Source organism: Macaca nemestrina, chromosome 15, assembly GCF_043159975.1.
Source record: "Macaca nemestrina isolate mMacNem1 chromosome 15, mMacNem.hap1, whole genome shotgun sequence".
Taxonomy (NCBI): Eukaryota; Metazoa; Chordata; class Mammalia; order Primates; family Cercopithecidae; genus Macaca; species Macaca nemestrina.
Window position 1 is genome coordinate 86,052,683 of NC_092139.1, and position 18,890 is coordinate 86,071,572.

Consider the following 18,890-nt stretch of genomic DNA (forward strand, 5'->3'; position numbering starts at 1 on the left):
AGCTCACTGCAAGCTCCGCCTCCCGGGTTCCCGCCATTCTCCTGCCTCAGCCTCCCGAGTAGCTGGGACTACAGGCGCCCGCCACCTCACCCGGGTAGTTTTTTGTATTTTTTAGTAGAGACGGGGTTTCACCGTGTTAGCCAGGATGGTCTCGATCTCCTGACCTCGAGATCCGCCCGCCTCGGCCTCCCAAAGTGCTGAGATTACAGGCTTGAGCCACCGCGCCCGGCCCCAGGGTTCTTATTTTCAAGATACAGCCGTGTGAAAAAATGGCCCCTAGCAACACACGAAGAGGGAAGCTCCACACTCCTATTGCTTGGCAGCCATCCTTCCGTCACTAAGGGAGCCAGCCTTAGGATAAAGCTGAGGGGTGGAGCAATGGAAGGTACTCAGGTCTCTGCGACAGTTTTTTGTTTTGTTTTGTTTTGTTTTTTGAGACAGAGTTTCACTCTTATAGCCCAGGCTGGAGTGCAATGACACAATCTCGGCTCACTGCATCCTCTGCCTCTTGGGTTCGAGTGATTCTCCTGCCTCAGTCTCCCAAGTAGCTGGCCCACCACCACACCCAGCTAATTTTTTTGTATTTTTAGTAGAGACGGGGTTTCACCATGTTGGCCAGGCTGGTCTCGAACTCCTGACCTCAGGGTGATCCGCCTGCCTTGGGCTCCCAAAGTGCTGTGATTACAGGCATGAGCTACTGCGCCCAGCCCCAGCTAATTTTTATATTTTTAGTAGAGATGGGGTTTCACCATGTTGGCCAGGCTGGTCTTGAACACCTGACCTCAGGTGATCTGCCCACCTCAGCCTTCCAAAGTGCTGGGATTACAGGCAGGAGCCACTGCGTCCAGACTCGATGATGGTTCTGTAGAGCCTGTAAGCTGAACAGTCCTGGAGCCTACCTTACCTCTGAACATCCACTGGCATGAGCCAATAAATTGCTATATTAAGACCGTTCTAGTTGGAATTTTTTCCTTTTTTTTTTTTGACAGGGTGTCACTCTGTCACCCAGGCTGCAGTGCAGTGGTATAATCATGGCTCACTGCAGTCTCAAACTCCTGGGCTCAAGCTATCCTCCTCCCTCAGCCTCCTGAGTAGCTTGCACTACAAACACGTGCCACCACATCTGGTGAATTTTTAAAATTTTCTTTTGTAGAGATGAAGTCTTGCTATGGTCACCCAGGCTAGTTTAGAACTCCTGGCCTCAAGTGATTCAACCACCTCGGCCTCCCAAAGTGCTGGGATTACAGGCATGAGCCACCATGCTCGACTGTTTCTTTCCTTTTTAAAACATTTTTTATTGAGATATAATTCCCAAAACATAAAATTAATCATTTTAAAGTTTATACTTCAGTGGCTTTTAGTATATTCCCTATGCTGTACATGCATCGCCACGATGTACAGAACATTTCCATTTCCCCAAAAGAAACCCCCAATCTGTTGGCAGTTATTCCCCACTTCTCCCCAACCCGTGCCCTAGGTATCCACTAATCTACTTTCTGTCTCTGTGGGTTTGCCTATTCTGGACATTTCATAGAACTGGAATCACACAGTATGTGGGTTTTTGTGTCTGGCGTCTTCCAGGTTCATCGGTGCCATAGCCCGATTCAGCACCTCATTATCTGTGATGCTGAATAATATTCCTTTATTCTGTTTATCCATTTTTCTGTTGGTGGTCATTTGTGTTGCTTCCACTTTTGGGCTATTGTGAATAGTGCTGTTATGAACGTTCTTTTTTTTTTTTTTTTTTTTTTTTTTTTTTTTTTTTTGAGACAGAGTCTTGCTCTGTTGCCCAGGCTGGAGTGCAATGGCGTGATCTCGGCTCACCGCAACCTCTGCCTACCAGGTTCAAGCAATTCTCCTGCCTCAGCCTCCTGAGTAGCTGGGATTATAGGCACCGCCGCCACGTCCAGCTAATTTTTTTGTATTTTTAGTAGAGACGGGTTTTCACTGTGTTGATCAGGCTGGTCTGGAACTCCTGTCCCCAACTGATCCACCCGCTTCAGCCTCCCACAGTGTTGGGATTACAGGCGTGAGCCACCGCACCCAGCCTGTTATGAACATTTGTGTACAAGTTTTTGTGAGGACATATGTTTTCCTTTGAGTACCTACAAGCAGAAGTGCTACGTCATAAGGTACTTCTATATTTAACGTTCTGAATTCCTGCTAAACTTTTCCACAGTAGCTGCACCACTTCATATTCTCACCAGCAATGTATGAAAGTTCGTTTTTCTACATTCTCACCATCACTTATTTTTTAAAAATTATTATTGTACTCATCCTAGTGGATGTGAAGTGGTACCTCATTGTGGCTTGAATTTGTATTTCCCTGATGACCAATAGTATTGAGTACCTTTCCATGTGCTTATTGGCCAGTTGCATATCTTCTTCAGAAAACTGTCTATTCAAATCCTTTGCCCATTTTCAAATTGAGTTATCTTTTTCTGCTTAGTTATAAGAGCTCATAAATATTCTCTATACTCAATACTTATGACATAGGTAATTTGCAAATATTTTTACCCATTCAATGAGTTGTCTTTTTACTTTACTGGTAGTGTCCTTTGATGCATATTTTTAATTTTGATGAGGTCTAATTTATCTATTTTTTTCTTTGGTTGCTTATGTTTTTAGTGCCAAATCTAAATATTGCCTAATCTAAGATCATGCAGATTTTTACCTGTTTTCTTCTAAGAGTTTTATAGATTTGGCTCTTACATTTAGGTTATTTAGTTGACTTTCAGTTCATTTTCGTATTAGCCCTAAGATAGAGGTCCAAGTTTATTCTTTAGTATGTGAATATCTGGTTGACCCAGCACCATATGTTGAAAAGGCTATTCTTTCTCCATTGAATGTTTTTGGCAAACATTCAATATCAATTGACATTAACATAAATGTATAGATTTATTTCTGGACTTTCAATGCTATTCTGTATCTATAGTCATGCCAATATCACACAGTAATGATTACTCTCTCTCTCTCATATATATATACACATACTTTTTGTTGTTGTTTTTTTGTTTGTTTGTTTTTGAGACAGAGTCTCACTTGGTCACCCAGGTAAACTGGAGTGCAGTGGCATGATCTCAGCCCACTGCAACATCCGCCTCCCAGGCTCAAGCAATGCTCTTGCCTCAGCCTCCTGAGTAGCTGGGATTATAGGCACTTGCCACCAAACCCAGCTAAGTTTTGTATTTTTAGTTGAGACGGGGTTTCACCATGTTGGCCAGGCTGGTCTCAAACTTCTGACCTCAAGTGATCTGCCTGCCTCGGCCTCCCAAAGTGCTGGAATTACAGGCATGAGCCACTGCACCCCGCCGATTACTATAGTTTTGTAGTAAGTTTTGAAATGGAGAAGTGAATCTTCTAACATTGTTCTTGTTGAAGATTGCTTTGGTTCTTCTGGTCCCTTGCAGTTCCAAATGAATTTTAGAATCAGCTTGTCCATTTCTGGGAGAAAAAAAAAAAAGTTGAAATTTTGATAGGGATTGCATTAAATTTGAAGATCTTAATGTTAAGTCTTCTAGTCCATGAATATAGAATATCTTTCCATTTTCTTTCAACAATGTTTTGAAGTTTTTGTATACCAGCCTTGCACTTTTTTTTTTTTTTTTTTTTTTTGAGACGGAGTCTTGCTCTGTCGCCCAGGCTGGAGTGCAGTGGCCGGATCTCAGCTCACTGCAAGCTCTGCCTCCCGGGTTTACACCATTCTCTGGCCTCAGCCTCCTGAGTAGCTGGGACTACAGGCGTCCGCCACTTCGCCTAGCTAGTTTTTTGTATTTTTAGTAGAGACGGGGTTTCACCATGTTAACCAGGATAGTCTCGATCTCCTGACCTCGTGATCTGCCTGTCCCGGCCTCCCAAAGTGCTGGGATTACAGGTTTGAGCCACCGCGCCTGGCCTGCACTTCTTTTTTTTTTTTTTTTTTTTTTTTTTTTTTTTTTTTTTTGAGATGGAGTCTCGCTCTGTCGCCCAGGCTGGAGTGCAGTGGCGCGATCTCGGCTCACTGCAAGCTCCGCCTCCCGGGTTCACGCCATTCTCCTGCCTCAGCCTCCCGAGTAGCTGGGACTACAGGCGCCCACAACCGCGCCCGGCTAATTTTTTTTTGTATTTTTAGTAGAGACGGGGTTTCACCGTGGTCTCGATCTCCTGACCTTGTGATCCGCCCGCCTCGGCCTCCCAAAGTGCTGGGATTACAGGCGTGAGCCACCGCGCCCGGCTTTGGCCTGCACTTCTTTAATTAAATTTATTTCTAAGTATTTAAGGAGTATTCTTTTGATGCTATATTTTCTTAATTTGATTTTCAAATTGTTCATTGCTGGTAGATAGAAATGCAACTGGTTTTGTATATCAATCTTGTATCCTGCAACTTTACTAAACTCACTTATTAGCTCTACCAGTTTTTCTGCAGATTCTTTTTTTTTTTTTTTTTTTTTTTTTTTTTGAGATGGAGCCTAGCTCTGTTGCCCAGGCTGGAGTGCAGTGGTGCGATCTCAGCTCAATGCAAGCTCCACCTCCCAGGTTCACGCCATTCTCCTGCCTCAGCCTCCTGAGTAGCTGGGGCTACAGGCGCCCGCCACCACACCTGGATAGTTTTTTGTATTTTTAGCAGAGACAGGGTTTCACTGTGTTAGCCAGGATGGTCTCGATCTCCTGACCTCGTGATCCATCCACCTCAGCCTCCCAAAGTGCTGGGATTACAGCCGTGAGCCACCGTGCCCGGCCCTGCAGATTCTTTAGGGTTTTGTTTTGTTTTGTTTTGACAGGGTCTTGCTCTGCCACCCAGGCTGGAGTGCAGTGGCATGATCATGGCTCACTTAATCTTCCAGGCTTAGGTGATCCTCCCACCTCAGTCTCCTAACTAGAACTACAGGTGTGTGCCACCATGCCCAGCTAATTTATTGTAGAGACGGGGTTTTGCCAGACTGCCTGGGCTGATCTTGAACTCCTGGACTCAAGCAATCCACCCACCTCAACCTCCCAAAGTGCTGGTATTAAAGGTATAAGCCACCATGCCCAGCTTCTTTGGGGTGTTCTTTAAACAAGATCATGTCATCTGCAAATGGAGACTGTTTTACTTCTTTCTCTCCAATCTAGATGGCTTTTTGTTATTTTTTCTTGTCTAACTGCCCTGCCTAGAATTTCTAGTACAATGTTAAGTAAGTGGCAAGAGTGGCCATCTTTGTCTTGTTCCTAATCTCAGGGGAAGGCTTTCAGTTTTGTACCATTAAGTATGTTAGCTGTGGGTTTTTTTCATAGATTCCCTTTATCAGACTGTGCGAGTTCCCTCCTATGCCTAGTTTGTTGCATGATTTTTATCACTAAAGGGTATCCTGACTTTGTTAAAGGTTTTTTTTTTCCTTTTTTTTTGAGACAGAGTTTCACTCCTGTTGCCTAGGCTGGAGTGCAATGGTGTGATCTCGGCTCACCGCAACCTCCGCCTCCCAGGTTCAAGCAATTCTCCTGCCTCAGCCTCTACAGTAGCTGGGATTACAGGCACCTGCCACCATACCCAGCTAATTTTTTTGTATTTTTAGTAGAGACGGGGTTTCACCATGTTGGTCAGGCTGGTCTCAAACTTGTGACCTCAGGTGATCCACCCACCTTGGACTCTCAAACTGCTGGGATTACAGGCGTAAGCCACCACACCCTGCCTGTTAAATGTTTCTTTGTCAAATTCTTTTGTGACTATTTAAATAACCTTGTGGTTCTGTCCCTTTATTCTATTAATATGATGTATTACATTGATTGGGCTCTGTATTTTAAACCAATCTTGCATTCCTGGGATAGATTCCACTTGGTCATGGTGTACAATCCTTTAACATGTTGCTGAATTTGGTTTGTTAGTTGTTCGTTAAGGATTTTTGAATCCAAATTTACAAGGGATATTGGTCTGTATTTTTTATTGTGATGTCTTTGTCGAGCTTCACAGCATTAAGTCAAAAGTGTTCCTTCCTCTTCTCTTTTTTTGGACACATCTGAGAAGTACTGGTGTTAACTCCTCTTTAAACATTTGGTGGAATTTGCCAGTAAAGCCATCTGATCCTCTGATCCTGGGCTTTTCTTGCTAGAACAATTTTTTTTTTTTTTTTAAACTACTAACTCCAAATTCATCAAATTTGGGAAGATTTCAGCCTTTATTTCTTACTGAGAATGAGCCATTTCTCTTGAATGTTTTCCTCATGTTGCTGCAAGCCTGTTTTTGTTTGTTTGCTTTTGTTTTTTTAAGATAGGTCTTGCGGCCGGGCGTGGTGGCTCACGCCTGTAATCCCAGCACTTTGGGAGGCCGAGGTGGGCGGATCACAAGGTCAGGAGATCAAGACCATGGTGAAACCCCGTCTCTACTAAAAATAGAAAAAATTAGCCGTGTGCAGGGGCGGGCGCCTGTAGTCCCAGCTACTCGGGAGGCTGAGGCAGGAGAATGGCGTGAACTCGGGAGGCGGAGCTTGCAGTCAGCCGAGATTGCGCCACTGCACTCCAGCCTGGGCGACAGAGCGAGACTCCGTCTCAAAAAAAAAAAAAAAAAAAAAGATAGGTCTTGCTCTGTTGCCCAGGCTGGAGTGCAGTGGCATGATCTCAGCTCACTGAAACCTCTGTGTCCCGGTTCGAGTGATTCTCCTGCCTCAGTTTCCCAAGTAGCTGGGGTTACTGGCATGCGCCACCACGCCTGGCTGGTTTGTTGTTTTTTTGTTTGTTTGTTTGTTTTTGCATTTTTAGTAGATACTGGGTTTCGCTCTAAGACTGGTCTCAAACTGCTGATCTCAAGTGACCCATCTGACTCGGCCTCCCAAAGTGCTGGAATAATAGACATGAGCCACCACGCCCAGTCTGCTGCAAGCCTTTTAATGTCCAGAGCTATAAAAAAAAAAAGTTGATTTTTGAGTTTTTTCCCTTTTTTCATTGTTTTTGTGAAGGGGTGAAATTTGTATTTCTTCATCCTCCATCTTCATTGATGTCCCTCCTTAGCTGGATTTCTGATAGGGCAGACACAAATGCCCCAACTCACAAGACACTTATTTAGTTATAAGGATGATGGTTCTCAAACTTTAGTGAACACAATTAACTAGGGGAGACTATTATAAATGCATATTCCTAGGTCCCACCACAAATTCCGATGAGTTTGTCTGTGGCCTGGGGACCTGCATTTTGAAAGCACTGGATTACAAGATCTAAAAGTAATGAACAAATTGGGAGGTTGAGAGGAGGAAAGGTTGTATAAATATGTTAACTTCACATTGATTTCATACAATAGAGCCAAAAAAAACTACACAGTTGAGAAATCAAGATGTGGGGTGTATGCTTTAGAGTTACGAAGGCAACCACTGTAAGAACTAGAAACAAAAATAGTTAAGACAGGCCACCTTCAGGGAGTGGAGCTGAAGTAAGACAGGGCAATTTTAAATTTTCTTTATAGTTTGAGCTTTCTTTCTCAAATACAGCTGTTATCTTTATAATAAAACAAACACAAAAATGACAAGAAAATCAGTAAAAGGGGGCTATTGGCCAACAATTCTGTCTTTCCTTCCCAGTGCCTCTGCCAGCATAGTCATCCATCCACCAGCAGCTATGGCCCAGGGGCGTGCAGCCGCAGCCTGGCTCCTCGGAATGGCACATGGAGCTGGGCTCCTCCCAGGAGCCACATTCCTTCCCACCTCCCGCCAGAGGCAGGCATGGGCAACTGAATGCAAACAAGATGAAGAGGACACTGTAATCTTAGCAATTGTTAGCTGCCAGCCGCAGCCATAACCTGGAGTCACAGAGCCCTGGACTCAAGGTCAAAAGAGACCTACACAAGGTCACATAGTGACCTAGTCCTTACCAGAACCAGTAGTCTTTGGAGCTTAAAACAAGTATAGGCCAGGCGTGATGGCTCATGCCTGTAATCCTAGCACTTTGGGAGGCCGAGGCAGGCAGATTTCTTGAGCTCAGGAGTTCGAGACCAGCCTGGGGAACACGGTGAAACCCTGTCTCTACTAAAGTAATAAAGAAATTAGCCAGCTTCGTGGTGTGCGCCTGTAGTCCCAGCTACTTGGGAGGCTGAGGCAGGAGAATTGCTTGAGCCAGGGAGGTGGAGGTTGCAGTGAGCTGAGATCGCACCACTGCACTCCAGCGCGAGATAGAGCAAGACTCCATCTCTAAAAAATAAAATAGGGCCGGGCGCGGTGGCTCAAGCCTGTAATCCCAGCACTTTGGGAGGCCGAGACGGGCGGATCACGAGGTCAGGAGATCGAGACCATCCTGGCTAACACAGTGAAACCCTGTCTCTACTAAAAAATACAAAAAACTAGCCCGGCGAGGTGGCGGGCGCCTGTAGTCCCAGCTACTCGGGAGGCTGAGGCAGGAGAATGGCGTAGACCCGGGAGGCGGAGCTTGCAGTGAGCTGAGATCCGGCCACTGCACTCCAGCCTGGGAGACTCCGTCTCCAAAAAAAATAAAATAAAATAAAATAAAATAAAATAAAATAAATAAGCATAAATCTAAAACACTTTGCTTGGAAGCTGGCCTGAGGTTTAGCTTATACCATAAATTCACCTGCCAACTGTTTCAGAGGTCTGGAACATGCAAGTGGGGATGGCCGATTCTGAGGGAGGTATGGGCATGTGACAGCTGTGCCCTCTGAGCTGTGGGGGAATGTGGCTTCCCCGATCCCTGGGCTCTGGAGGGCTGTTTTCTGGGTGAAGGTGATCCAGACCATTCAGGCCAAAGCCCCAGTGCCAGAGACTCATTGTCCTTCCCACGGTGGAGATGTTTCTCCCTCTCAAGACATCCTGCACTAGCACGGGACGGGCTCCTCCACTCCACAGTGCCTGGAATCCATGTGGGCAGGGATGAGGAGGGAGGCAGCTGTTAGTGGGAAGCGAGGCTGTGGGACTCCAGCGTTCTGGACAGCCCCAGCCAGAGGTGACACTACTCTGATGTGCTGAGTGGCTGACTGGTAGGGTGTTAGTGAATGGAGGTTTTCTCACAACTCCATGAGAATCCGGGGCAGGCCATGATAGTGGGGAAGGCTTTCAGATGACGCAGCACTGGAGCTGGACCTGCTGGCTGGGCAAGCTTCAGACACAGGAGGGTGGTGGCTTGTCCCTTGCTGTAACAGGCAGAAAATGTAATGATGTGACACGCCCCACCTGGGCCCATCTTGCCTCTGGCTCTGCAGGCCTCCTGAAATCAGCTCTAGGAGGCCCAGGGAACCCCACAGGCAACACCAGATTTGACCCCACCGAGGAGGCCATACCAGGTCCCAGTCCACAAGATGAACACTGTGCTCTTTAAAAAGAACCCCTGTCTTTGTTGGTGTTAGTTCCCAGCCAGTGAAGTCACAATGATGGTAGCAACCAGTACCATCACCTGGTACCTGAGTGCCAGGCACGGCTCCGAGGGATGCACACACACAATGCTACCCCTCAGCCCCAGCCATCCATGGACCCTGTGGAAAGGAAGGCATGGAGACACATCGCAGGACTTGAGAGTGGCAGAATCAGGATCTAGGTGGGTAGTCAGCTCCAGTGGGGGGTTCACGGCCCCTCGCTCCTCTGCCCTTACCTTCACCCATGAGAATGTGACCAAACATCTCTGTAGCTGCAGAGGCCAGCAAAGGGTGAGACTCCTAATTCCAGTGCATATTTGCTGAAAGAGAGAATGAAAATGAGTGCCCGCATATCTCAGGTACCTACAACAGACTGTCATTATAACTGCAAGGGACAGAGTGAACTTAATAGACACCAACATGTCCTCAGCAGTTCCAACAAAACAAATGGTGACAAGTACCAAGTCAGTGTGACCTACTAGTCTCCAAATCATAGTAACTGGAGGTCAAAATGAAGAGGCAGGACATTCCAGAACAGTACGGACGCACCAAAGGAACAGGCAAAAATGCGCACCTCCTTCTTCTTCTTCTCAAAAGTATGTGTACTGGTTTTCTGTTGCTAACATACAAATTACCATAAATTAAGCAACTTAAAATAATACATCCCAGTGCTTTGGGAGGCCAAGGCGGGAGGATCACTTGAGCCCAGGAATTCGAGGGTGCAGTGAGCTATGATCAAGCCACTACACTCCAGTCTGGGTGACAGAGTGAGACGCTGTCTCTAACAACAGCAAAGCCCAGTTCTGGCGGTAAAGGTGGCATTTCATAGCAATCGGAAGGTGCAGGGTGATCCTGGCAGGGCACGTGATGAGGGTGTGGAGGCAGCGCCTGGGAAACATCCATGTCAATACGATCACAGAAAAAATGGCAGCTCCCTCGCGACTGAAGCAAAGTAGAAAATGCACCGATGAAGGTGGAGGGTGCAGAATGCAACCCAAAGTACAGAAGAGGTGAGGGTGCAGAAAATTATGGGCAAGAAACAATGCTCTCAGGTTCTAGATTTGTGGTCTTAATTGAATCATAATTTGGAGAGTCTTTTTTTTTTTTTTGAGATAGTCTCGCTCTGTCGTGTAGGCTAGAGTACAATGGCGCCATCTCAGCTTACTGCTACCTCCGCCTCCCCGGTTCCAGTGATTCTCCTACCTCAGCCTCCTGAGTAGCTTAGATTATAGGCACGCACCACCATGCCCAGCTAATTTTTGTATTTTTAATAGGGACTGGGTTTTACTATGTTGGCCAGGCTGGTCTTGGACTCCTGACCTCAGATGATCCACCCGCCTCGGCCTCCCAAAGTGCTGGATTACAGGCATGAACCACTGTGCCTGGCTGGAGAGTCCATTTGGGCCACGTGTGGTGGCTCATGCCTGTAATCCCAGCACTTTGGGAGGCCAAGGCGAGTGGATTACCTGAGGTCAGGAGTCCAGGACCAGCCTGACCAATATGGTGAAACCCTGTCTCTACCAAAAATACAAAATTTAGCTGGGCATGGGGGCACGCACCTGTAGTCCTAGCTACTCGGGAGGCTGAGACAGGAGAACTGCTTGAACTCGGGAGGCAGAGGTTGCAGTGAGCTGAGATCATGCCACTGCACTCTAGCCTGGGCAATAGAGTGAGACTCCGTCTCAAAAAAAAAAAAAAAAAGTGTTTTTGTACAGATGGAGTCTCACTGGGTTGCCCAGGCTGATTTCAAACTCCTGGCCTCAAGCGATCCTCCCACCTTGGTCTCCCAAAGTGCTGGGATTACAGGCATGAGCCACCTTGACCAGCCAAATAAACTCTTTTAGACTGTTCCCAGGACAAGTTTAGGGCAAATGTTCCACAAACCATTACATGTAAGCACATGTGTGATTATGACTGAACTTTCACCTGATTTGTGAGGCCCCACAGTAGCCTCAGAAGGAAAGAGCCTGGCCCCTCAGACTGCAGGGAGGTGAGTATTCCATGCTCACCTGGGCCACCTCCACCTCCTGCAGCTCAAGGGCTCAGCCTGGTGGGTGCTGGTCCCCAGGGTGCAAAGGAGGAGCCAGCTTCTGTCTTGCATGGGTTGATGGCCATGCAGTTTGATTTCTTCTTTGAGTCAAAGGAATCCCGTCAGGGCCAGCCTGCAGCTGCCCTCCTGTCTTGGAAGACTAAGAACTGCACCCCGCTCCTGCAAGCTCGTCCATAGCCCCGGCAATGCCACGTGCTGCCTTCCTTTGCTGCATACTGGTCTTGGCCACCTGCTATCACCATGTGGCTTCTCCCATGCCCTGGTCCTTGCCCCTGCGGCATTTAAGCACATCTCCGCACGCGCTCAACACTGCAGTGCAGCCACTTTTGTGTGCTTCTGATCTCAGTGAGTTCGCATGCTCAAGAAGCCGCAGAGCAGCCATTGCTGTGTGCTTCTGATCTCGGTGAGTTCGCATGCTCAAGAAGCCTTTGGCACAGAGTTTATGACCTCAGGCTCTCCAGTTCAGTGGGCTTAGGTTCACCCCAGACCTGCTCTATTTACTAGCTAAGTGCAATTCTCTTAACCTCAGTGAGCTCATCTAGTTATATGCAGAATGGTGATGGCAGTACCTACCTTATAACATTGGACTGATTCACCCAGCAAACATACCTTGGGCACCTTCCGGTGCTCTCTGTGTGGGGGTACAGCTGAACTGCTGCAGGGTGACAATGGAACTAGAGCTGGGGCGGGGGCTGGGGGCTGCAGGGGCTGGCCCAGGCAGGACCTTCAGGGCCTGGCTAGGAGCCTTGGACTCTGTCCTCAGAGCGGTGGGAACCCACTGGAGGGCTTCAGTTGCAGGGTGGGAAGGGTGATGGGGTATGCCAGACTCATCCGAACACAGCCACAGTCTTTGTGGAGGGGGCAGCAACTAGAGCCCCGGGGACTACACAGGCAGCTGTTTGCAAGGATTCTGCAGGCAAAAGTAGTGTGGGGGGAAACTGAGGATGAACTTGAAACTTAGGGTGACAGGTGGGCGTGTAAATTCGTTCAACCTTTATGGAAAACAGTATGAAGATTTCTCAAAGAACTGAAAATAAAACTACCATTCGCTCTGGCAATTCCATTGTTGGGTATCTAAAGGAAAAGAAATCATTGCATCAAAAAGACACCTGTATTTGTATGTTTATTGCAGTACTATTCACAACAGCAAAGACACAGAATCAGCTTAAGTGTCCATGGATGGATGAATGAAGAAAGCAAACATGGCATATGTACACAATGGAATACTATTTGGACTTAAAAAAGAATAAAATCATATCTTTTGCAGCAGCAAGGATGAAGCTGGAGGCTATTATCTTAAGTGAAACAAGCTGGACACAGAAAGACAAATACCACAGGTTCTCACTTATAAGTGGGAGCTAAATAACATGTACACAAGGACATAGAGTGTGAAATGATAGACAATGGAGACTTTGAAGGGTGAGGGGTGGGAGGGGGTGGCTGGTGAGAAGTCACTTAATGGGTACAGATATTTGGGTGATACCCTAAAAGCCCACACTTCACCAATATACAATCTATGGATGTAACAAAACTGCACCTGTACCCCATAAATTCATACAAATAAAAAAGAAATTTAGGTGATAAGAGCTACGGGCCTTGGTTACCAGTCCTGCGCATGTGCATGAGTGTGTGATTTGTGGCATCACACCGTGTCAGGAAGCCAATCGGGGCACTGGGAGAGGTGATAAACTGGAATTTGGAAATGCTGAATTTGCGGTGCCTGTGAGGTAGAAAGTGAGGAAGTCCAGCAGCAATGGGCTAGACATCTGGAATTTAGGAGAGATCTTAATGGAAGAAAAATATTTGGGAATTAGGGTTTTCAGGGGGTAACTGGCAGAGAATTGAGGGAGGAGATGGCGTGGGGTTAATAACGTGATTATATCTTCTTTTTTTTTTTTGAAATGGATTCTCGCTCTGTTGCCCAGGCTGGAGTGCAGTGGTGCAATCTTGGCTCACTATAACCTCTGCCTCCCAGGTTCAAGCAATTCTCTGCCTCAGCCTCCTGAGTAGCTGGGATTACAGGTGCCCACCATAATGCCCGGCTAATTGTTTGTATTTTTAGTAGAGATGGGGTTTCACCATCTTGGCCAGGCTGGTCTTGAACTCCTGACCTTATGATTCACCTGCCTCAGCCTTCCAAAGTGCTGGGATTACAGGCATGAGCCACTGCACCTGGCCCATATCTTCTTCTTCTTTTTTTTTTTTTTTTGAGATGTAGTCTCGCTCTGTTGCCCAGGCTGGAGTGTAGTGGCATAATCTCAGCTCACTGCAAGCTTTGCCTCCTGGGTTCTCGCCATTCTCCTGCCTTAGCCTCCCGAGTAGCTGGCACTACAGGCACCCTCCACCACGCCCGGCTAATTTTTTGTATTTTTAGTAGAGACGGGGTTTCACGATATTAGCCAGGATAGTCTTGATCTCCTGACCTCATAATCCGCCTGCCTTGGCCTCCCAAAATGTTGGAATTACAGGCAGGAGCCACTGCGCCCGGCCCCATTCCCATTCTTGTTTCCAAAGGACTGTATCAGCTGTACTATCACCCCTGTAGGGACACGCCCTCAAACACCAAGGACTCCATTTTACAGACAAAAAATTGCAAAGTATAACAGTTGCACTTTGAGTATCTGCTGATCAAGAGAATACATAATGACAAAAGTGCATTATAAGTTCAGCAGCCTAGGGTTTTTTTATAATTTTTTTTTTTTTTTAAAGACAGGGTCTTGTCATGTCCACACTGATCTCAAACCTCTGGGCTCAAATGATCTGCCTGTGTCGGCCTCCCAAAGTGCTAGAATTACAGGCATGAGCCACTATGCCAGGCCAAGCTCAGCAATATCTTAAGTGAGTCTGTATTTTATTAACTGCGATGACATCTATACACATTTGGAAAATACAGTATTGTGTCCACATGTTCTGTAGAAGCTTTGTTATATTAATTTAACGATAAATGCAAATTACTGAGCTATCTGATCTCAGGAGGTATAAATTACTTTCTCTAATTGCTGCCTTCAATCAATTTCTGTCAAATTTCCCTTATTTCCCTTAACAATACTTTGGGCAGATCCCGTAAGTTCCCAAGCAGTTATTCAAAGTCCAGTCAGTTCAATCTCAAACACAAGGTAAGCCTTTGCCCACTCCCATCACCACCTGGGTTTATGGCTTAGGACACTTTAAGAGAACAGGTGGGATGTGCTGCCTCAGAATTCCCACCACTCTCCTTAGGGTCTCCCTTCTCTGATGTCAGGTCATGGAGAATGAATTAGGGAAAAGGGCAAAAATCTTTCCATCCACAGGGTCACTGGCTGTATTTTTCTCAGGCTAACACTAATTCAATTTTTTTAAATTGAGGTATACTTTACTTATAACAAAGTTCACCAATTTTAAGCACACATTTTAATTTTTGACAAATAACTACCACAATTATGATACAAAATATTTTCACTGCCGAGCCCACTTTGTGCTCCATGCAGTCAATCCTTTCCCCCAACACCCAGCCCCTAAGTACTCATCTGCTTTCTCTCACCACAGTGTTGGCTTTCTAGAATTTCACAGTACGCAGCCCTTGGTGTCTGGCTTCTCCTGCTGAGCCTGACAAACGTGAGACTCCTTGCCACGTGCAGCAGCAGTCTGGTCCTTTATTCTGCCGAGTGGTATTCCACTGTATGGATCCACTTGTTCCACTTTTTTTTTTTTTTTTTTTAAAACGGAGTTTCACTCTGTCACCCAGGCTGGAGTGCAGTGGTGCGATCTCGGCTCACTGCAACCTCTGTCTCCTCGTTTCAAGCGATTCTCCCACCTCAGCCTCCCGAGTATCTGGGATTACAGGCACACACCACCATGCTCAGCTAATTTTTGTATTTTTAGTAGAGACGGGGTTTCACCATGTTGGCCAGGCTGGTCTCGAACTCCTGACCTCAGGTGATCCACCTGCCTCGGCCTCCCAAAGTGCTGGGATTACAGGCGTGAGCCACTGCGCCCGGCCTCCACTCTTTGACTATTATCAATAATGCTTCTATGAACATTTTGGTACAGTAAGTCTTGTGGGGACATGTTTCTATGTCTCTCGGCTACGTACCTAGCAGGAGGATCGCTGAGCTGAATGGTTAAGTGGTTACAACTTCATGGGAAATTACCAAAATGTTTTCCAAATTGCCCTAATCATTTTGCATTCATTCCTACCTACTATGTGTGAGAATTCTAGTTGCTCCACATCTTCATCAACACTTGCTACTGTTAGTCTTTTTAATTTGGGTCATTCAAGTGGATGTGTACTGGTTTAGTGATGTCTCGCTGTGGCTTTGTGTTTCCCTAACAACAGATGATGGCCAAGCATCCTTCATGTACTTACGTGTCATCTGTATCGTATTTCTTTGGTGAAATATTATTGTTAGTCAATCTATCTATCTATCTATCTATCTATCTATCTATCTATCTATCTATCTATCGAGACAGGGTCTCACTTTGTCACTCAGGCCGGAGTGCAATGGTGCGATCACAGCTCACTGCAACCTTTACCTCCTGGACTCAGGTGACTGTTCCACTTCAGCCTCCCGAGCAGCTGGGACTACAGGCATGCACCACCACACATGGCTAACTTCTTTTTTGTTTGTAGAGATGGGGTTTTGCCATGTTACCCAAGCTGGTCTCAAACTCCTGGGCTCAAGTGATCTGCCCACCTCGGCCTCCCAAAATGCTAAGACACTGCATTCAGCCTGTTTGTAATTTTCTTATACAGCCAAATTAGTTCTTTATGTATTCTGAGTAGAAATCCTTTATATGTATTTAGATTTTCTCCTAGTCTGTAGCTTGCCTTTCATTGTCTAAATGAGATCTTATTAAAAATTAATTTTCTCTGGGTTTATTGAAGTATAACTTACATTTAATAACACTCACCCTTTTTAGGCAGAGTTCTGTGAATTCTACCACTACAATCAAGATACAGAATTTTCCCATCACCCTCCCAAAATTTCCCTATACCCTCTTCTAGTCAATCCCCTCCCCTCAAATGCAACCCCTGGCAACCAACCACTGGCCTAATAGTGTCTTTTGAAGTGGTCAAAGTTTAAAATTTGATGCAGTACAATTAATCAATTTTTAAAATTATGTGTCTTAGTCTGTTTGTGCTGCTATAACAAAATACCTGAAACTGGATAATTTGTAAACAACAAATTCATCACTTACAGTCATAGAGGCTGGGAAGTCCAAGATCAAGGCACCTGCAGGTTTGGTGTCCAGTGAGGGCCCACTCTCTGCTTCCAAGATGGTGCCTTGTTGTGTCCCCTCGAGGATATGAACACTGTGTACTCACGGTGAAAGAGATGGAAAGGCATAAAAGGGCTAGCTGGTTTCTTTGGGCCCTTTTATAGGGGTACTAATCTATTCATGAAGTTGGAGTCCTCATGATCTAATTCCTCCCTAAAGTCTTAAACTCAAGTAGCTTAAGTTCTCCAACTAGCTGTTTTTGATCTCTGTGAGGCCAGTCTGTACAGTGACTTTCTTCTTTCTTTCTTGTTTTGAGATGGAGTCTCGCTCTGTCACCCAGGCTGGAGTGCAATGGCATGATCTCGGCTCACTGCAACCTCTTCCTCCCGGGTTCAAATGATTCTCCTGCCTCAGCCTCCTGAGTAGCTGGGATTACAGGCAAGTGCCACCACGCCTGGCTAATTTTTGTATTTTTAGTAGAGACGGGGTTTTACCACGTTGGTCAGGCTGGTCTCGAACTCCTGACCTCGTGATCCACCCACCTCAGCCTCCCAAAGTGTTGGGATTACAGGCATGAGCCACCGCACCCAGCCCCACTGACTTTCTTTCATGGGGAGTTGATGTAAGTTTTTCCAAAGGCTCTGCAGGGTATCCTCAGTGTACAGTGTTCTGATATGGGAAACGGGCTCTAGCTCAACCTCCTTCACTCCCAACTCCAACTAGTTTTGCCATCAGTGTTACTCCCTATTGCTGCTTGCTTCACAGCCTCTGGCCTAGTGGATGGGCTCTGGCATTGGACAGCACAAGCAATGACAGGCAAGCCCCTGAAGACCCCTGCCCAGAGGTCTCTCTTTTAGTTTTCTCGATTTCTTCAAAGGCAAGTATAAGGGCAGTCTAGCAAGCTCACACTGTCCAAGCAGACATCCAATCAGGGAAGATGCCAGCCTCTCTTTTTAGGCATCTGAAGTCATTATGGTAACTCTCTTGGAGCTACACCTTATTGGCTTTAGTAATAGCACAGCACCCTCCCTATTTCTGCACCCAGGAGGCTGCTTAGGGAAACTCCTACCCTTCCTCCCACCCCATCCCTCTCCTGTTGCCCAGTTAAGCCTGAGGGTAGGGTGGTGGCAGTTCAGAATGACAGGGCTGGCTCTTCAGCCCTCTAACGATAAGCTCTGGGTGCTGCTATGTTGTGCTGCCTTTACAGTGTGGGATACTGAATGCCTCTGGGTACTCACCTTTGTGCCCTGACTCACTAATTCCAGGGTAACAGGAAAAGGCTCATTAAACGTTCCGTTACATGTAGCTCTAATAAAAACAGCAATAATAACACCAAAACACTCACACAGTGCTTGCCAGGCACCAGTGTCTTTCTCTACTTATGTTAACTCATTTCCTCTTCACAACAACCCACCCCGTTAAGTAGGATCAGTAACCCCTTTGCACAGCTGAGGAAACTGAGACATAGAAGCGGTAAACTGCCCCAGTTCACAGGGATAGAGAGCCAGAGAGCTGCAATCCAACTCGGGGAGTTTGGCTGGAGTCCACGCTGTGCTGCTTTCCACATAAGAGAGACAGAGAAAAGCTGCACCTGCAAGATCCATGGTTTCGGCTGCGTATTTGAATAATGAAGTCAGCGGTCGGGAGCAAGGAGAAAGCACACATCTGCAGCCGCATCTCTGTCCCTGAGCGCTCCCCCACACTGCCAGACCATGGCGGTAGAGGGGAGTCCCGCATCCTGACCCCCGGCAGCCGCGCACTGGGGGGCCCTCAACCTCCGGGTTACTTGAGGGCACTCTGTAGCCACCCACGGAGAAGAAACGACGGCGGCGGTCACCCTTCGCCACTCCAGCCGCCTGCGGTCCCGCTACCCCTCGGCCAGGACGCGTGGCAGCAGCCACTAGGCCAGGTGGCCCCAAGTTGCGTGCAAGAGCGACGGCTGCGCATGTGCGCGGCGTGCGTGGTGCGTGCGTGCTGACGCGGGTGTCTGCTCCAACGTGGGGGTCACTAGACAGCAACTGCCTTCCAAGTTCTCGTATCAGCTGCGGGAAGGACAGAATGGTTCCAGTCACCCGAGTGTGGAAGGAGACCCAATGCTCAGCAAATGCACGGACTTGAGTCCCTAGGAGCGGGGCGGCCATGGTGCGGAAGCAGCTGGCACGGCCCCCTCAACCGCGGACCCCTGGGGTTCTCACTGCCGACTCGCGCGCGTTCAGTGCTGCGCATAAGTAAGATTTCCAATTGGAAGGCCTAGGTCCTAGCTTTGCCCCGCACCACACCGTGGCTTTGGGCCAGACACGTCATAGCCCTGGAGCTCTTTCTCCCCATTGTTGAGATGAA

At 47.0% G+C, this 18,890-nt stretch overlaps 1 long non-coding RNA gene across 2 annotated transcripts; it reads right to left on the reverse strand.

Annotated features, from left to right (window-relative positions):
* Positions 1-1,293: 1,293 nt before the first annotated feature.
* Positions 1,294-18,594, reverse strand: LOC105480726 (uncharacterized). 2 transcript variants are annotated; one of them, XR_011613885.1, is made up of 3 exons: positions 16,530-18,594; positions 9,538-9,621; positions 1,294-3,444 (listed from the first exon to the last, which is right to left on the reverse strand). It is a non-coding gene; the product is annotated as an uncharacterized lncRNA (long non-coding RNA). The 2 variants fall into 2 exon arrangements; XR_011613884.1 differs by having other exon boundaries at positions 8,527-9,621.
* Positions 18,595-18,890: the final 296 nt, after the last annotated feature.